This window comes from Brassica napus, chromosome C3 (genome assembly GCF_020379485.1).
Source record: "Brassica napus cultivar Da-Ae chromosome C3, Da-Ae, whole genome shotgun sequence".
In the NCBI taxonomy this organism is placed as follows: domain Eukaryota; kingdom Viridiplantae; phylum Streptophyta; class Magnoliopsida; order Brassicales; family Brassicaceae; genus Brassica; species Brassica napus.
Genome location: NC_063446.1, coordinates 66693096 through 66707860, shown reverse-complemented (window position 1 = coordinate 66707860; position 14765 = coordinate 66693096). Strand labels below are relative to the sequence as shown.

The window sequence follows — 14765 nt, the reverse complement described above, 5'->3', positions numbered from 1 at the left end:
TTTTCTAGTTTCTCGTAGAGGAGAGTGGCTATCACTTCATCACCATTGTCAAATTCTAGAGTGGAGCTAGTGATAAGTGGGAGGAGGCCGTTAACCTGAGTTCGGATCATTACTCCAAGTTTACATATTCCATATAATTCTACGACTGCAAACCAAAAGATAATTCAATATCTAATGTACACGTCATGTTTATGCATAAACAGAAATCCCAAAAGCATAGAGAAGCACAACTTACCCCGGTGTTTTAGTTATCGGATGAAGAATTTATGATTTAAATAAAGGGAAAAGTTTTTACCATGTCAAAAACATTAAACAACTCAAAAGTTGAACTTTAAATGATATATCCTACACTTCGAATGAAATTTTAATAACATATATAAAATTTTCATTTAAAAACAATTCTCTTTTCTATGTTATTTTAATAGGAAACAAAATCTACGTTTTGAAAACAGAGACCAAAATTTAATGATCTATTAAAAATTGTTTTTATGTATTGTTTTTTTTTTAATATTTATTTTGGTTTAGACTTGTAATGTCACATCCCCTATATATTATTTGAAAAGCATTGCAACATTTGTTTGTAGACACATGTCAACACTATAATGATTTTTAGAATCCCTAGAGAAATAGGTTGGTCCATCTAAATATATAATAAGCTTTTTATTAAACCACAATAAATACATTATTAAATGTGCTTCATTATTTCCTTAAATAAGATTACAGAATTGCCTAATGTGGCTAAAGTATATATGACAATTAATGATTTTGAATAATAAAGATTTGATAAAAATAAGTGTGTATTATAATTATATTTGTTTAATTTTAAGCTATTAAAATAAATTAAACAATCATAGTAACTATATAATAAAAATTTAAAAAATTATTTATATATTATATTTTGAATTTTTTAAAATGAGAATAAATTACTAAAACTGTTAAAAGTTTCACATTCAAATTTTGTGATCTATGATTTAAAACTTTTGTAATGACATGATACAAATAATTAAAAAATAATATAAGTTGAAAGTCTCATTTAATAAGTATCAAAAATAAAAGATATATAAATATATTGATCATTTTAAATTAAACTATATGCAATATAAAAACATATAAATATCTTAATTTTGAAATTTACTTTGAACATTTTTTTGATAAAAAATTTGAAAAAATATTGACAACTTAATTTTTAAAAATATTATAAATTACTTAAACCACTAATCCCACAGTGAAAATTTTGTTATCACTAATTTAGATTTTTTTGCTATAACAGATACAAATGATAAAAAATATGAGTAAAAATCATCATCTAATAAATATTAATATTAAAATATAACATATATATGTTACTACCATTTAAATTTAATTATATATCACATCAAATAAAAAAATATTTTTCGATTTATAAAATTTATTTATATGTTTGCAACAATTTAATTATATAAGTAGATAATGACTTTTTAATTATTCAATATATATTTATTATTTCATAATATGTTATAAACATATAATATATAAAATAATATATATATATAATGTTTATTCCGCGCAAGGCGCGGGTCTTAACCTAGTTTGTATTATTATTTTTGAACATAATGTCACATTTGTTAGACCAACACAAACTCTGTAATTCTTAACGAGAAAGAGAATATTTAAATAAAAAGTATAGTTTAATATATTTATCTATTTAAATTTTATTTTAAAAATAGGCTATTAAAATAACACCTGTTAAGAATATTTCATGAATACCCCGTACGTCCTCAAATCAGAACTTTTAAAAATCTATACTGAAGTTGTTATAAAGTTTTCTCAAATAGGCTCTTATCATATATTGGTTACAAAACTTTATAAAAATCTACTAGATTTTGACCCGCCCTTCCAAAGGGCGGATATATTTTTTTGTTTTAAATTTTTTTGAGAGATTTAATTTTTAAATGAAAATTAAAATCTATATTAATCTAGATTTTGATTTGCGTTTCGAAATCACATATTTTTTTGGTTAATAAAAATGTGATACAAATACTAGTGTTTTTGATTACGATTTATATTATTAAGTTATTATATAAAATATTTTTTGTTTAAAATTATATAATTTGTCAATTCTTTTATTTGAGATTTTGTATACATACTTATCTCACAACATCTTTATATTTTTATATATTTTATAAGAGTTAAATTTGTTAAATTGGTGAGACATAATTAAGATTTACTTGGCATACTTTAGACTAATTTAATAATATATATTTGCAGAGGTTATAATAGTTTTTACTAATGTTCATGTATTGGATCCAGACCTGCGGTCGAACCGGTAGATCCAGTGATCCGTATATAGTATAGTTCATATTTAGTTAAAATCTGATATTTAAAAACCCGATAAATCCGTAAAAATCTTAAAGTCTGTCACTAACCCAAAGATTTGGTAATTAAAATACTACAAAAGAGCCTATCTTTCAAAACACGGGATTTATTTTTATTTAAAACTTTATTTATAGAAAACAAATATTAGGTAATTAAAAGACTATATATTTAAAAATTGTGTAACATAGTACCTTTATAATTGTATTGACCAGTGCTTTCATACATGACCTATATGTAGTTGAACCGCCAAACTCGGTGATTCGTATATAATCTGGTTCTAATTTAGCTAAACACTCATTGTTTTAAAAACTCGATAAAACTCGGTAAAATTCCAAAACCCGCCATTAAGTCGTAACTTGATAATTTGTTTTTAATATTTTTGAATTTTATTTAGATTTATTAAAAAATTATAATCGTAATTATTAATTAATTTTTAGCTAAAATCCTAATTTGGTAGAAACCATGATGTGGAATGAAGAAAATGTTATTGTTAGGTGAAGGAAGATGTTGTCGATTAGATTGTTGCATTGAACATGAATAATATGATTTCTTATACCCGATGCCTAATTAATTGTAAAATTATATTTAGTTTCACAGCTATGGCTCGTGTATGTAATGTAATAGATTTAAATTATAATTTTATTATAATAGAGTAATATGGGTTAATCATCCTCATTTGGTAGAAACCTATAGGAATCAATGGGTTTGATTGGTATGGACTGTAACTTTATATTTTTTGCTGTAGAATTTAGTTTTTAGATTTATTTGCTGTATTTTCATTGCTGTAACTTTCTAAAACACTAAGTTTTTGCTTTGAAAATAAATCTCTCTACAGCTATATTTTGATTTTGCAGAGATTTTTTTTGCTGTGAGTTTTTTAAGGAAAGAAAAATTCGATTGGTTGACATATATAGCTCTAAACTAAATTTTATCTGTTCAGAGCATCTACAGCCACAACCAATCATCCCCAGTATTATTATCGTCCTTTTTCAGAATGTATGAATATTATTTCATAACCTATATTAGTTATATGAAATCGTAAGCTTTGGATTAAATTTAGTCGACAGTTTTTAAATATTGAGGAAGTGGGTCTCGAGTAGTGGGAGAATTGGGAACTGACTATCTTGGAATTAAAATGGAGGTAACAAAATGTGTATTCAACGGACGGTAATTTACCGTTGTTTTATTATCTTTTATTTAGTATAAAATGAGAATAATGATCTATGTTTTTTTTTTAAGTTGGACTCAACTATTATCAATAGGACATGTTGCTAATTTAATCGTATTGATATTTGTTATTAATTATGATCGTTTTCCTCTTTTATTCTTTGCCTTGTATCATACATTTGTTCATGGAAAAAAAAAGTAAATAGATTCTGTTAGAATTTCTGACATTCAAACGTCTCTCTTATTAGTAATATATGCTATCCATTATGTGAGGCTTTGTGTCTCTTGGGCCTGCTGGTGGGCTTCGGAAAGGACCTGAAACAAGACATAAGAGATATGGATTAATGTAGGTTCAATAAGGAAACTATTTCCTTGTAGTATTAGGAATAATACAATCCTTTTTTATCTAGGAAAACCTACTATCTATTTTGTATAAATAGAGGTCTAGATTCTCATTGTTAGATACAGAAACATATAAACTCTCTAAAGCATAGAACACGCAACTAGTGCGAAGCTTGTAACGTTTTCGATTCATAGTGATACAGAGTTCGTCTCCGGTTTGGAGAGAACTCGCCAAACATATTGGTGTATCGATTTACTTATTACAAGAACAGCCAAGGTCGATTCTCTACAAGTGGTATCAGAGCTAAGGCTAACCTAGATCCAAGTACAGAGATTCGAAGGCAAGATTCAATAAAACAAGCAAGCAGAATACTTATCTGGTGTGGTAAGAAGGTCTCAGCTCGTGGTTATTGAAGCTTGAAGGTCACGGCGCGTTACATCAACCTGCAAACAAAGAAACAAATAGTTTTCGGGTTAATAGAGAGATGGAAGCAACATCAAAGAAATTTGAAGTAGAGAAGTTCGATGGGAAGGGTGACTTTGGTCTATGGAAATACAAGATGCTATGTCAGTTAGAGATTTTTGGTTTGGGGTCTGTTCTTAAGGAGAGAGATCCTTCTACGGTTGTTGAAGGTGAAGAACAGAAGGATACTAAACTTGATCCTAAGGAGCAAGACAAGGAATTGCGTACCAAGAACCTGATCAGTGTCTGTCTATCTGATCTCATACTACGCAAAGTCATGCACGAGACAACAGCATTAGCTATGTGGAAGGCTCTAGAAGCCGAGTATCAAACCAAGACGTTACCTAATCGAATCTACATGAAGCAAAGATATGCAGGTTTCAGAATGGATGAACATAAGTCTATTGAGGAAAATTTAGACGTGTTCCTGAAACTTGTGGCTGATCTAGCTAGTCTGGATATCAAAATTAGCGAAGAAGACCAAGCTATTCAGATTCTAACAAGCTTGCCTAAGAAGTATGAGTCTCTCGTGGATGCTCTCAAGTATGGAAGCGGGAAGGAGACTTTAACAGTCCGAGATGTTACAAGCTCTGCCTATTCTAAGGAAGTAGAATTAAGGGAGAAGGGACTTCTTAACAAGTCTAAAAATAACTCTGAGGGGCTGTTTGCTGGCGACAACAGAGGCAGAAGTGAGAAGAAGAACGATAAGACTTGGAGAGCTAGATCTAAAAGCAATAACAGATCAAAATCAAGACCTAAGTTCTCTAAAGAATGTTGGACGTGTGGCAAGGAAGGACATTTTAAAAAGCAGTGTCCAGAAAGAAAGAAGCCATCAAATTCAGTCAACATAGCAGAAGAGAAGGAGGAACCATTAGTATTAGTGGCTAGCCAGCAAGCTACTAAAGACGAGTGGGTACTTGATTCTGGTTGTACATTCCATATCACTCCAAATAAAGATGTCTTATTTGATCTTGAAGACATAGAAGGAGGAAAGGTTTTGATGGGAAATAACACTATCAGCGAGATTAAAGGGATCGGGAAGATCAGGATCATGAATGATGATGGATCGAGCGTGATTCTCACTGATGTTCGTTACATGCCTACAATGGGCAGAAACCTCATCTCCTACGGTCTATTGGAGAATATGGGATGCAGATACGAAGGCAAAGACTTCATGGTGCAGTTTTACAAAGGAAATCAGAAGGTTATTTCTGGAAAATACTGTGATGGCTTGTATTACTTACAAGGGACAGTATTGGATGGTGAAGCTGCAGTCGCAAGGCCTGATATCGATTTGACTAAGAGGTGGCACTCTAGGCTTGGACATATGAGTCTAAAGGGCATGAATATTCTAGTTAAGGAGGGATATTTAAACGCAAAGGATGTGAAGACGTTGGAGTTTTGCGAGAATTGCGGTTTGGGTAAAGCACACAAGCTAAGTTTTCCAAAAGGCAAGCACACGTCTAAGGAAGTCCTAGAGTACATCCATTCAGATTTATGGGGTTCACCTTCGGTGGTAGAGAGTCTCAGAGGATGTTTCTATTTTGTTACATTCATTGATGATTTTTCTAGGAAAGTTTGGATCTATTTCCTAAGATCAAAGAATGAAGTGTTTCAAAACTTCAAGGAATGGAAAACATGCGTAGAAACTGAGACAGGAAAGAAGGTGAAGTGTCTAAGGACGGATAACGGATTAGAGTTCTGCAATACACAGATGGACACATTGTGTAAGGAAGCAGGGATTAAAAGACACAGAACATGCGTCTATACTCCACAGCAAAACGGAGTATCAGAACGTATGAACCGTACGATTATGGAGAAAGTGAGATGTATGTTGACAGAGGCAGGCTTAGAGCAAAAATTCTGGGTGGAAGCGGCTTCTACATCTGTCTACTTAATCAACCGATCTCCCAGTACAGCTATTAACTTCAAACTACCGGCAGAGGTTTGGTCTGGAACCAAAACAAACTTAAATCATCTAAGAAAGTTCGGGTGTACAGCTTATGTTCACGTGACTCAGGCCAAAACCAGTCCAAGAGCGATGAAAGGAGTTTTCATGGGATATCCAGAGGGGACTAAAGGTTATCGAGTGTGGTTACCAGAAGAGCTAAGATGTACAGTGAGCAGAAACGTGATTTTCAATGAGGAAGAGATGTTTAAAGACATTAAGGGAGTCAGCGAGAAGAAAAGGAAAACGAAAAAGGTAACGTTTAATCCTGTGCTGATTCAAGGACCATCAAACACAACTACAGACACTGAGACAGAGGATACAGTTCAAGGTGGAGTTTCTCCACCATCAGAAAACTCGGAACCTGAATCTTCAAGCTCAGAAAGTGAAGAAGAAGTTGTGGGAGCTCAACAGGAAAATCTAGACAACTACATTCTTGCTAGAGATAGAATCAGGAGAGAAGTAAAGAAACCTTCTAGGTTTGATGATTCAGATTGCGTGGCTTATGCTCTAGCTACAGCAGAAGAAATAAATAAGGATGAGCCTAAATCCTATTTGGAAGCAAGAAGGAGTAAGAGCTGGAAGTTATGGAACGAGGGAATGCAAGAAGAGATGGATTCATTGGAGAAAAATCAGACTTGGAAGATGGTTGAGAAACCAGAGAAAAAGAAGATTATTGGCAGCAAGTGAGTTTTCAAGCTGAAAGAAGGCATTCCTGGAATTGAGAAACCGAGATACAAAGCTAGATTAGTAGCTAAAGGGTTTTCACAAGTTGAAGGGATCGACTACACAGAGGTGTTTGCACCAGTGGTGAAACACGTGTCGATTAGAATTATGTTGTCACTTGTTGCAAATTATGATCTAGATTTGGAACAACTAGACGTGAAAACGGCTTTCCTATACGGAACGTTAGACGAGGAGATTTATATGGCACAGCCAGAAGGTTTCGTTGAGGAGGGAAAAGAAGATCAAGTTTGTCTCCTGTTGAAATCCCTTTACGGATTAAAACAGTCACCAAGACAGTGGAATAGGAGATTTGATAGCTTCATGAAACAACAAGGTTTCGAAAGAAGTGCATATGATCCTTGCGTCTACATGAAAGGTTCAGACTTATCTTATATGGTTTATCTCTTGATCTATGTTGATGACATGCTCATAGCATCTAAGGATTCTAAAGAAATTAAAAGAATCAAAGATAGCTTGAAGAGAGAGTTTGAGATGAAGGACCTTGGAGCAGCTTCAAGAATACTTGGGATGGACATTATCAGAGACCGGAAGAAAGGAACTCTAAAACTATCACAAGGAAAGTATCTACAGAAGGTGCTTGAAAATTTTAACATGGCAGAGAGCAAAGCTGTGGTTACACCTAGCGGACCACAATTCAAACTTAAAAGTTTGACACAAGAAGAAGAGCACGTGGAAGCAAGTTTCATGAACGTGATTCCATACGCATCAGCCGTTGGAAATTTAATGTATGCAATGGTGGGATCTAGACCAGACTTATGTTTCGCAGTGGGCTTAATCAGCCGTTATATGAGCAAGCCAAGAAGAATACACTGGGAAGCTGTTAAGTGGGTGATGAGATATCTTAAAGGAGCTCTAGATTTGGATCTATTGTTTACTAAAGGAGAAGGTTTTATGGTACGAGGATTCTGCGATGCAGACTATGCAACAGATTTGGACAGAAGAAGATCCGTGACAGGATATGTGTTTCAAGTCGGAGGCAACACAATAAGCTGGAGATCAGGTCTCCAACATATTGTCGCACTATCAACGACAGAATCAGAATACATGGTTTTAGCCGAAGCTTTTAAAGAAGCATTATGGCTTAAGGGGTTTGTTAGTGAATTGGGATTCAAGCAAGATGATGTGAGAGTGTTTTCAGATTCTCAAAGTGCTATACACTTAGCTAAGAATGGAGGATTCGATGAAAAGACTAAGCATATAGATACTAGACTACACTTTATGAGAGACGTAATTGAGGCTGGCGATGTTACGGTTCACAAGATTCACACATCTATCAACCCTGCAGATTTTCTAACTAAGTGTGTACCTGGACAGAAGTTCGAGACATGCTTGGAGATCCTCAAGGTTCTGCCTTAGTAGGTCTCGGTGGCTGCAGGTGACACAGCTGTCGAAGTGATCACCTCGCGGAAAGGCCACAAAATGTATCAGTTTCGGGAAAAGAAAACTGATGTTTTTCGACAGGGAGTTATAAAAGGCTTGGGATGAGTTCAAGAAAAAAAAATTATTATTACCTTTGAAGAATGGTGACTGTAGACAGGAGTTGTCTACACAAGGAATCTGCAAAGTTAGTTCAAATACTAGTCAACCGAATGATTTTGCAGGATAATAAGCTTCAACAGAAGTTGAGATACCATTATAAAGAAGCAGAATCAGATGTCATACCTGAAGGATACGTGTGGCTGTAGCAAGGAAACGTCTACAACAAAGCTGTGAATATAAGGTTATTAGTTTACAGATTCAAAGCTCTTAAAGGGATTGAAGAAACAACTCTGTTTGATTACCTAATGGAAGTGAAGTGGTGAAGAGACGTCAACACCATAAGCTGTGGAAATTAAACAAGGAATAAGTTTAATTTTTCAGCAAAGGAATCTTTCATTACAGGTTTTCTTTAAGAGAGCATGAAGACACGGATGCCTACAGGAAGAAGAAAAAGTCAAAACAAAAGGAGTTACCTTTTGAAATTTGACGTGTCTGATTTGGTCCGTATGAAGGTCGTGTGGTGTAGGATTCACCGGAAGAACACGAAGACTCAAGGGATTTTTTATTGATTTCATCAAGGGACAAGCTGGAAAATTGAGAAATCAAAGGTTAGGGTTTGTTTAAAATTGTCTAAGGAAACAGACAAATAAAACAAATGAAACCTGAGATTATCATGGTGGAGGCGGTGAGAGCCAACGCCGGTGAAGACAAGCGGCGGTAAAGTCAGGATCTTGTCTGGTTCACGGAGAATCGAAGAGAGGAAGTGTTCAGAGAAAAGAAGAGAAGCAAGGATCGGAGAGGGCATGCCACTCCGGTGAAGCGACGTCGAGGAACAGACGAAGCTTGAAGAAGACGAGGCAGCGAGCTCGTCGGTGCTTCGGTTTTCATTTTCGCAGAGAGAGAGAGATGGAGAAGCGGAGAAATCGAGGAGTGACTCAAGAGCCAAGGTGGAGAATGTGAGGCTTTGTGTCTCTTGGGCCTGCTGGTGGGCTTCGGGAAGGACCTGAAACAAGACATAAGAGATATGGATTAGTGTAGGTTCAATAAGGAAACTATTTCCTTATAGTATTAGGAATAATACAATCTTTTTTCATCTAGGAAAACCTACGATCTATTTTGTATAAATAGAGGTCTAGGTTCTCATTGTTAGATACAGAAACATATAAACTCTCTAAAGCATAGAACACGCAACTAGTGCGAAGCTTGTAACGTTTTCGATTCATAGTGATATAGAGTTCGTCTCCGGTTTGGAGAGAACTCGCCAAACATATTGGTGTATCGATTTACTTATTACAAGAACAGCCAAAGTCGATTCTCTACACATTAATGTTTATTTTTCTAACTTGTTTATGTACCAATATAACATGTGGTAAACTTGATGACAAAAAAAAAAGCATGTGGTAAACTTAGCCACGACCATTACAAGAATCATTTGACAAGAATAGAGAAAAAATGGGTTAGTCTCAAGAATATACTGACACTGTTGTGGTGTATTCCAAATATTCTTAGGTGAGATGGGTTAATCTCAAGAATGTACAGAATCATTTGTGATCAGAAAAATCAAGTTATAGGAAGGACGATGAATGCATCAATTACTTTTTGAAGAACTGTTTGAATTAATTTTGTTCGCATATTTGTTAACAAAGTGATTCTATTTGTTCATCTAAAGTTGATTTTAACGTAGGGAGTGGAGATCGTGGCCTGGTAGAGGCAGTTAAAATAATTAGTTTGCTTTCTTTTTGTTTTAAGTGGAGAAGACGTAAACTGTTTTAAATTTTAATATTTTCAATTGTTTTTTTTTTCGTCATTTGTAAATTTCAATCAAAGACCATAGCAGGTCATAAGATAGTTACAAAACACGAAGGAACCTACAATTAGACCCAACAACAACCAAGCCTACAAGGACTAAGCTCCTTTCCAAAAAATATGAGCTATCATGAAGATCAACATAAAGCCAACCAATGAACTTCACCCAAAAAACAACAAACATTTTCAGCCATCAGCTTAAGGAACCAACTACACACAGGGAATGACTTCCTCACCTTCAAAAAATCACGCAACCAAAGCGGGGCGCCCTTTGCAACATATGATTGATAATAACCCCCTCTGATGACACTTTGAGCTACGAGGAAAGCCCATGTATTAGTTGATCTATCTTCCTTCATCATCCTCCACCACTCTAATTTCTTTAGTCTAGTCATGATCTCTGCATACTGACACCTAAAGTTCGGCCATGCTTTTGTTCTGAGGATCACATTAGGTAGTGTTGCATCATCTATCGCCAAGATCACTCTGTTTAGATGATGTGCATGGCAACGGTCCAAAGCCCAAACGAGACCATTATAGTTTGCGTCCTGAAGAGAGTTCGTGTCCGAGAAGGCTCTCCGACTGTGCATTTGAACCTTTCCACGATCATCCCTTACCACCCATGAAGCTCCACTTCTAGCTTGATTCTTGTTCCAAGCTATTCCAACATTGCATTTTAGCCAACCACGCGGAGGAACGAACTAAGATTTTATAACTTCCATCTTTGCCTCATGTTCTTCCTTCTTTCTCCTTGACTCATTTCGTTGAGCCAAAAACCAAAAGTCTGTCTCTTCCTTTATTTTCGACATTAGTTCCATCAGAGAGTACTTTTTCCTTCAAAGATCACCTTGTTTCTATATTTCCATAAATACCACACTATCCATGGAATGGTATTTCTAACTCTCTCCTCGATTGCTCTATTCTTCATCACCAAGAACAGACAGTGGAAATTAGAGTAATGCGAGATACTGTCAAAACCAAATTGAGGAAGAGTGACATTGGCTAAGGCCCACACTAGTCTTGCTATAGAACATCCAAAAATGATGTGATTGATAGATTCGCCCTGAAACCCATAAGCTTGGCACACTGGATCCAAATTAATTCCTCTTTTGACCGGCAGCTCACCAACAGGGATTGCATTACTGATTGCTCCCCATATAAAAGTCTTGATCTTAGGGACAGTGGCCATTTTCCAAACTTCATCTTTCAATTCATTCAACGAGGGTCTCACTTCTGCTATTCTGATCTCCTCTTCTCTGTTCGGTTTGTTGATGAACCAATACCCGACTTGACTGAATAGCTACCATTTTTGTTATGTAACCAGACCCAGTAGTCTTGTTGATCAAACGCAGTATTCATCGCCAGAATTCTGTTGATATCTTCCTCATAAAACAGCTCTTCCAGTTTTTCGATGTTCCAACATTTATTTTGAGAATCAACTAGTTGATCAACCGTAAGCAGCAAGTCAACAAATATATTTTTTATCAACGGTCTTCTTCTCACATCTCCTTCTATCCAAGCGTCCACCCAAACTGAAACCGTCGAGCCATCACCAATATTTTTTCTCAACCCCTGACTTAACAACTCCTTTCCGAACTGAATACTTCTCCATCCATACGATGGCCTAGAGCCATTTTTAGCGTTTAGGAAGTCTGACTTTTTGAAGTACCTACTCTTAAAGAATCTTGCAAACAAGGATTCAGGATGATTGAGGATCCTCCATGCTTGTTTGGCCAAAAGAGCTTGATTGAAGCTTTGGATATCTTTAAACCCTAGACCTCTATGTTCCTTAGCAAGGCAGAGTGTAAACCAGCTAAGCCAATGCATTTTTTGTTTGTGCTCCAATGAATTCCACCAGATGTCAGCCATTGCTTTTGTGAGATTCTTGCATGATTTCTTTGTCAGCTTAAAGCATGACATAGCGTACACATGCATAGCCATGGCGACCGCTTTGATCAATACTTCTTTTTCCCCCTAGAGATAGTTGTTTCATGAACCATCCAGAAAGCCTTGACTTAAGTCTGTCGTATATGTAGGCCATCATTTCCATTTTAGAACCACTGAAACATTCAGGTGATCCCAGATACCAACCCGTTCCTCCTTCTTTTACAATCTCAGTAATCCATTGAATCGCAGCTTTCACATCCTCTTTCACCTTATACCAAAGGTGATAGCCGATTTCTCAAGGTTCACCTTCTGTCCTATAGCCTGCTCATAGACCTTTAGGACTTTCATCAGTTCAACCGCTTGCGCAGCAGAATCTCTACATATCAGTAGACTATCATCAGCAAATAGCATGTGATGGATCATCAGGCCATTTGATGTGAATTGTATGCCTTGAATCCTATCTTCCGCCACAGCTCTTTCAATCAAGTTGATTAAGCCTTCAGTACAGAGTACAAATAGAAAAGGAGATAGAGGAGCTCCCTGTCTAATCCCTCTCTCAGGCTGAATACATCCAAAGGGTTGATCATTGATTAGCGTTGAGTATTTGACCGTTGAGACGCAGAACATAATCTTCTCAATCCATGCTTCTTCAAACCCCAGAGCATTCAGCAAGGCACGCAAACAACCCCATTGCACTCGATCATACGCCTTGGACATATCTGATTTTATTGCCATAAAATCCTTTGAAACGTTTTCATTTGTTCTCAAGGCGTGTATAATCTCATGGGCTATAAGAATGTTGTCAGATATTAATCTCTCTTCCACGAACGCTGACTGAGTCGGAGATACAATATCTTCCATGAACGGCTTCATTCTGCTCACTATTATTTTTGAGATAATTTTGTACAAGACCGAGCATAGACTGGTAGGTCTTAAATCTGCCATGAGCACAAGATCTTCTATCTTCGGGAGTAAGCATAGATGGGTGTAATTCCATTATCCTGGGAAATGATTAGAGATAAAGAATTCTTGCACCTCCTTAGTTACCTGCTCTCCAATGGTGCCCCAGTACTTTTGAAAGAATAACCTTGTCATCCCATCAGGTCCAGGAGCACTACTTGGTTTGATTGAAAAGTCTGTATCTCTAACCTCTTATGTACTCACCTCCCTGTCCAAGAGTTCATTCATGCCTGGAGTTACTCGTCTGGAGAAGCCTTCAAAGATCTTAGAAAAATCTCCATTGTTAGCAGACGTAAACAGCTTGAGGAAATAGTTGATCACCACTGCTCCTTTCTCTGCTTCAGAGAAATGTTCTTAGCCTTTGTCATCTATCAGCTTGTTAATTCTTCTTCTGGATATGTTTGCCTTAACAGAGGCATGATAATACTTCGTATTCAGATCGCCTTTAGTTTCCCACTTATCTTTACTCCTTTTTGTTGCCAGTACAACTCCTCCTCCTTGTAGGCCTGAATTAACTCAGCTTTCAAAAAATTGATTCTGACCACTGATAATCTTGTAGATGATTGTTCCTCCTCTAAAGCCACTTCAATCTGTTTGATCTTATCTCTGGAATTCATCACCTCCTTCCGTTTCCATTTACTCAACGCCTTCCTGCAGCTTTTAATCTATCTGAAACTTTAACCTCGAATAAAGGGTGAGTGGTAAGCCACGCTTTTTTAATCTCCTCTTTTACCTCTTTTTAAACAAAAACCTTGAGTCAAAGCTAAAACTCCCTCTATATGTTTATGAGGACGAGATCAGCTTAGTCAAAACTGGTATATGGTCAGAACCTTGCTTATCCAAAAAGACTTGGTTAGATGCAGGAAACATCTGAAACCATATTTTGTTCCCAAAACTTCTGTCTAGCTTGGATTGAATCGAATGAGTCCCTCTGATTCCTCCCCACGTAAAGCTATTTCCCGTGCTAGAAAGCTCCACCATCTCTCCTATGTCGAGCATGTCATTGAACAGCTGAAATGACACTTCACTTCTTGTAGGACCTCCTATCTTCTCTTCGTTATTTCTTATCTCGTTAAAATCACCCATCATACACCAAGATTCTTTTTTATGAGATCCAATACGAGATAACCTTTCACACAACCTGGGTCTGTCACTTCTAACCATTTCACCATATACACAAGAAACAAAAAAACCGATCCTTCCCGAACTGTACACTGAAGTCCACCAAGTGCTTATCTACAAACTTGAAATCAATATGCACATAATTCTTCCAAAGCAACGCTAATCCTCCACTGTACCCAATAGGATTAACTATCAAAATCCTATCAAAGCCTAACCATGTTTGAAGATCAACCAACTCGTCCCTCTGCCTCTTCGTCTCCATCAAAAACAAGATGTCTAGGAAATGTTCTTTACGCATTTTCCTCAGTCTTGGAATCACCAGATCTTGTGCACGGCCCAACCCCTGGCAATTCCTGCTCACCATCACCATTTAGATATTGGACGGTCCCTCATTTGGGACCACCAATGGTTTCTTAAACCTTGTAGAGCTTTGAGATGGCTCAACATCATCATCCACCTTCCTTTTTAAATCTGTGATCACACCTTCTC

The 14765-nt window shown here is 36.1% G+C and overlaps 1 long non-coding RNA gene across 1 annotated transcript; it reads right to left on the bottom strand.

Moving 5' to 3' along the window:
- Positions 1-8697: 8697 nt before the first annotated feature.
- Positions 8698-12736, bottom strand: LOC111211086. The gene is made up of 3 exons (XR_002662271.2): positions 8975-12736; positions 8804-8844; positions 8698-8729 (listed from the first exon to the last, which is right to left on the bottom strand). It is a non-coding gene; the product is annotated as an uncharacterized LOC111211086 (long non-coding RNA).
- Positions 12737-14765: the final 2029 nt, after the last annotated feature.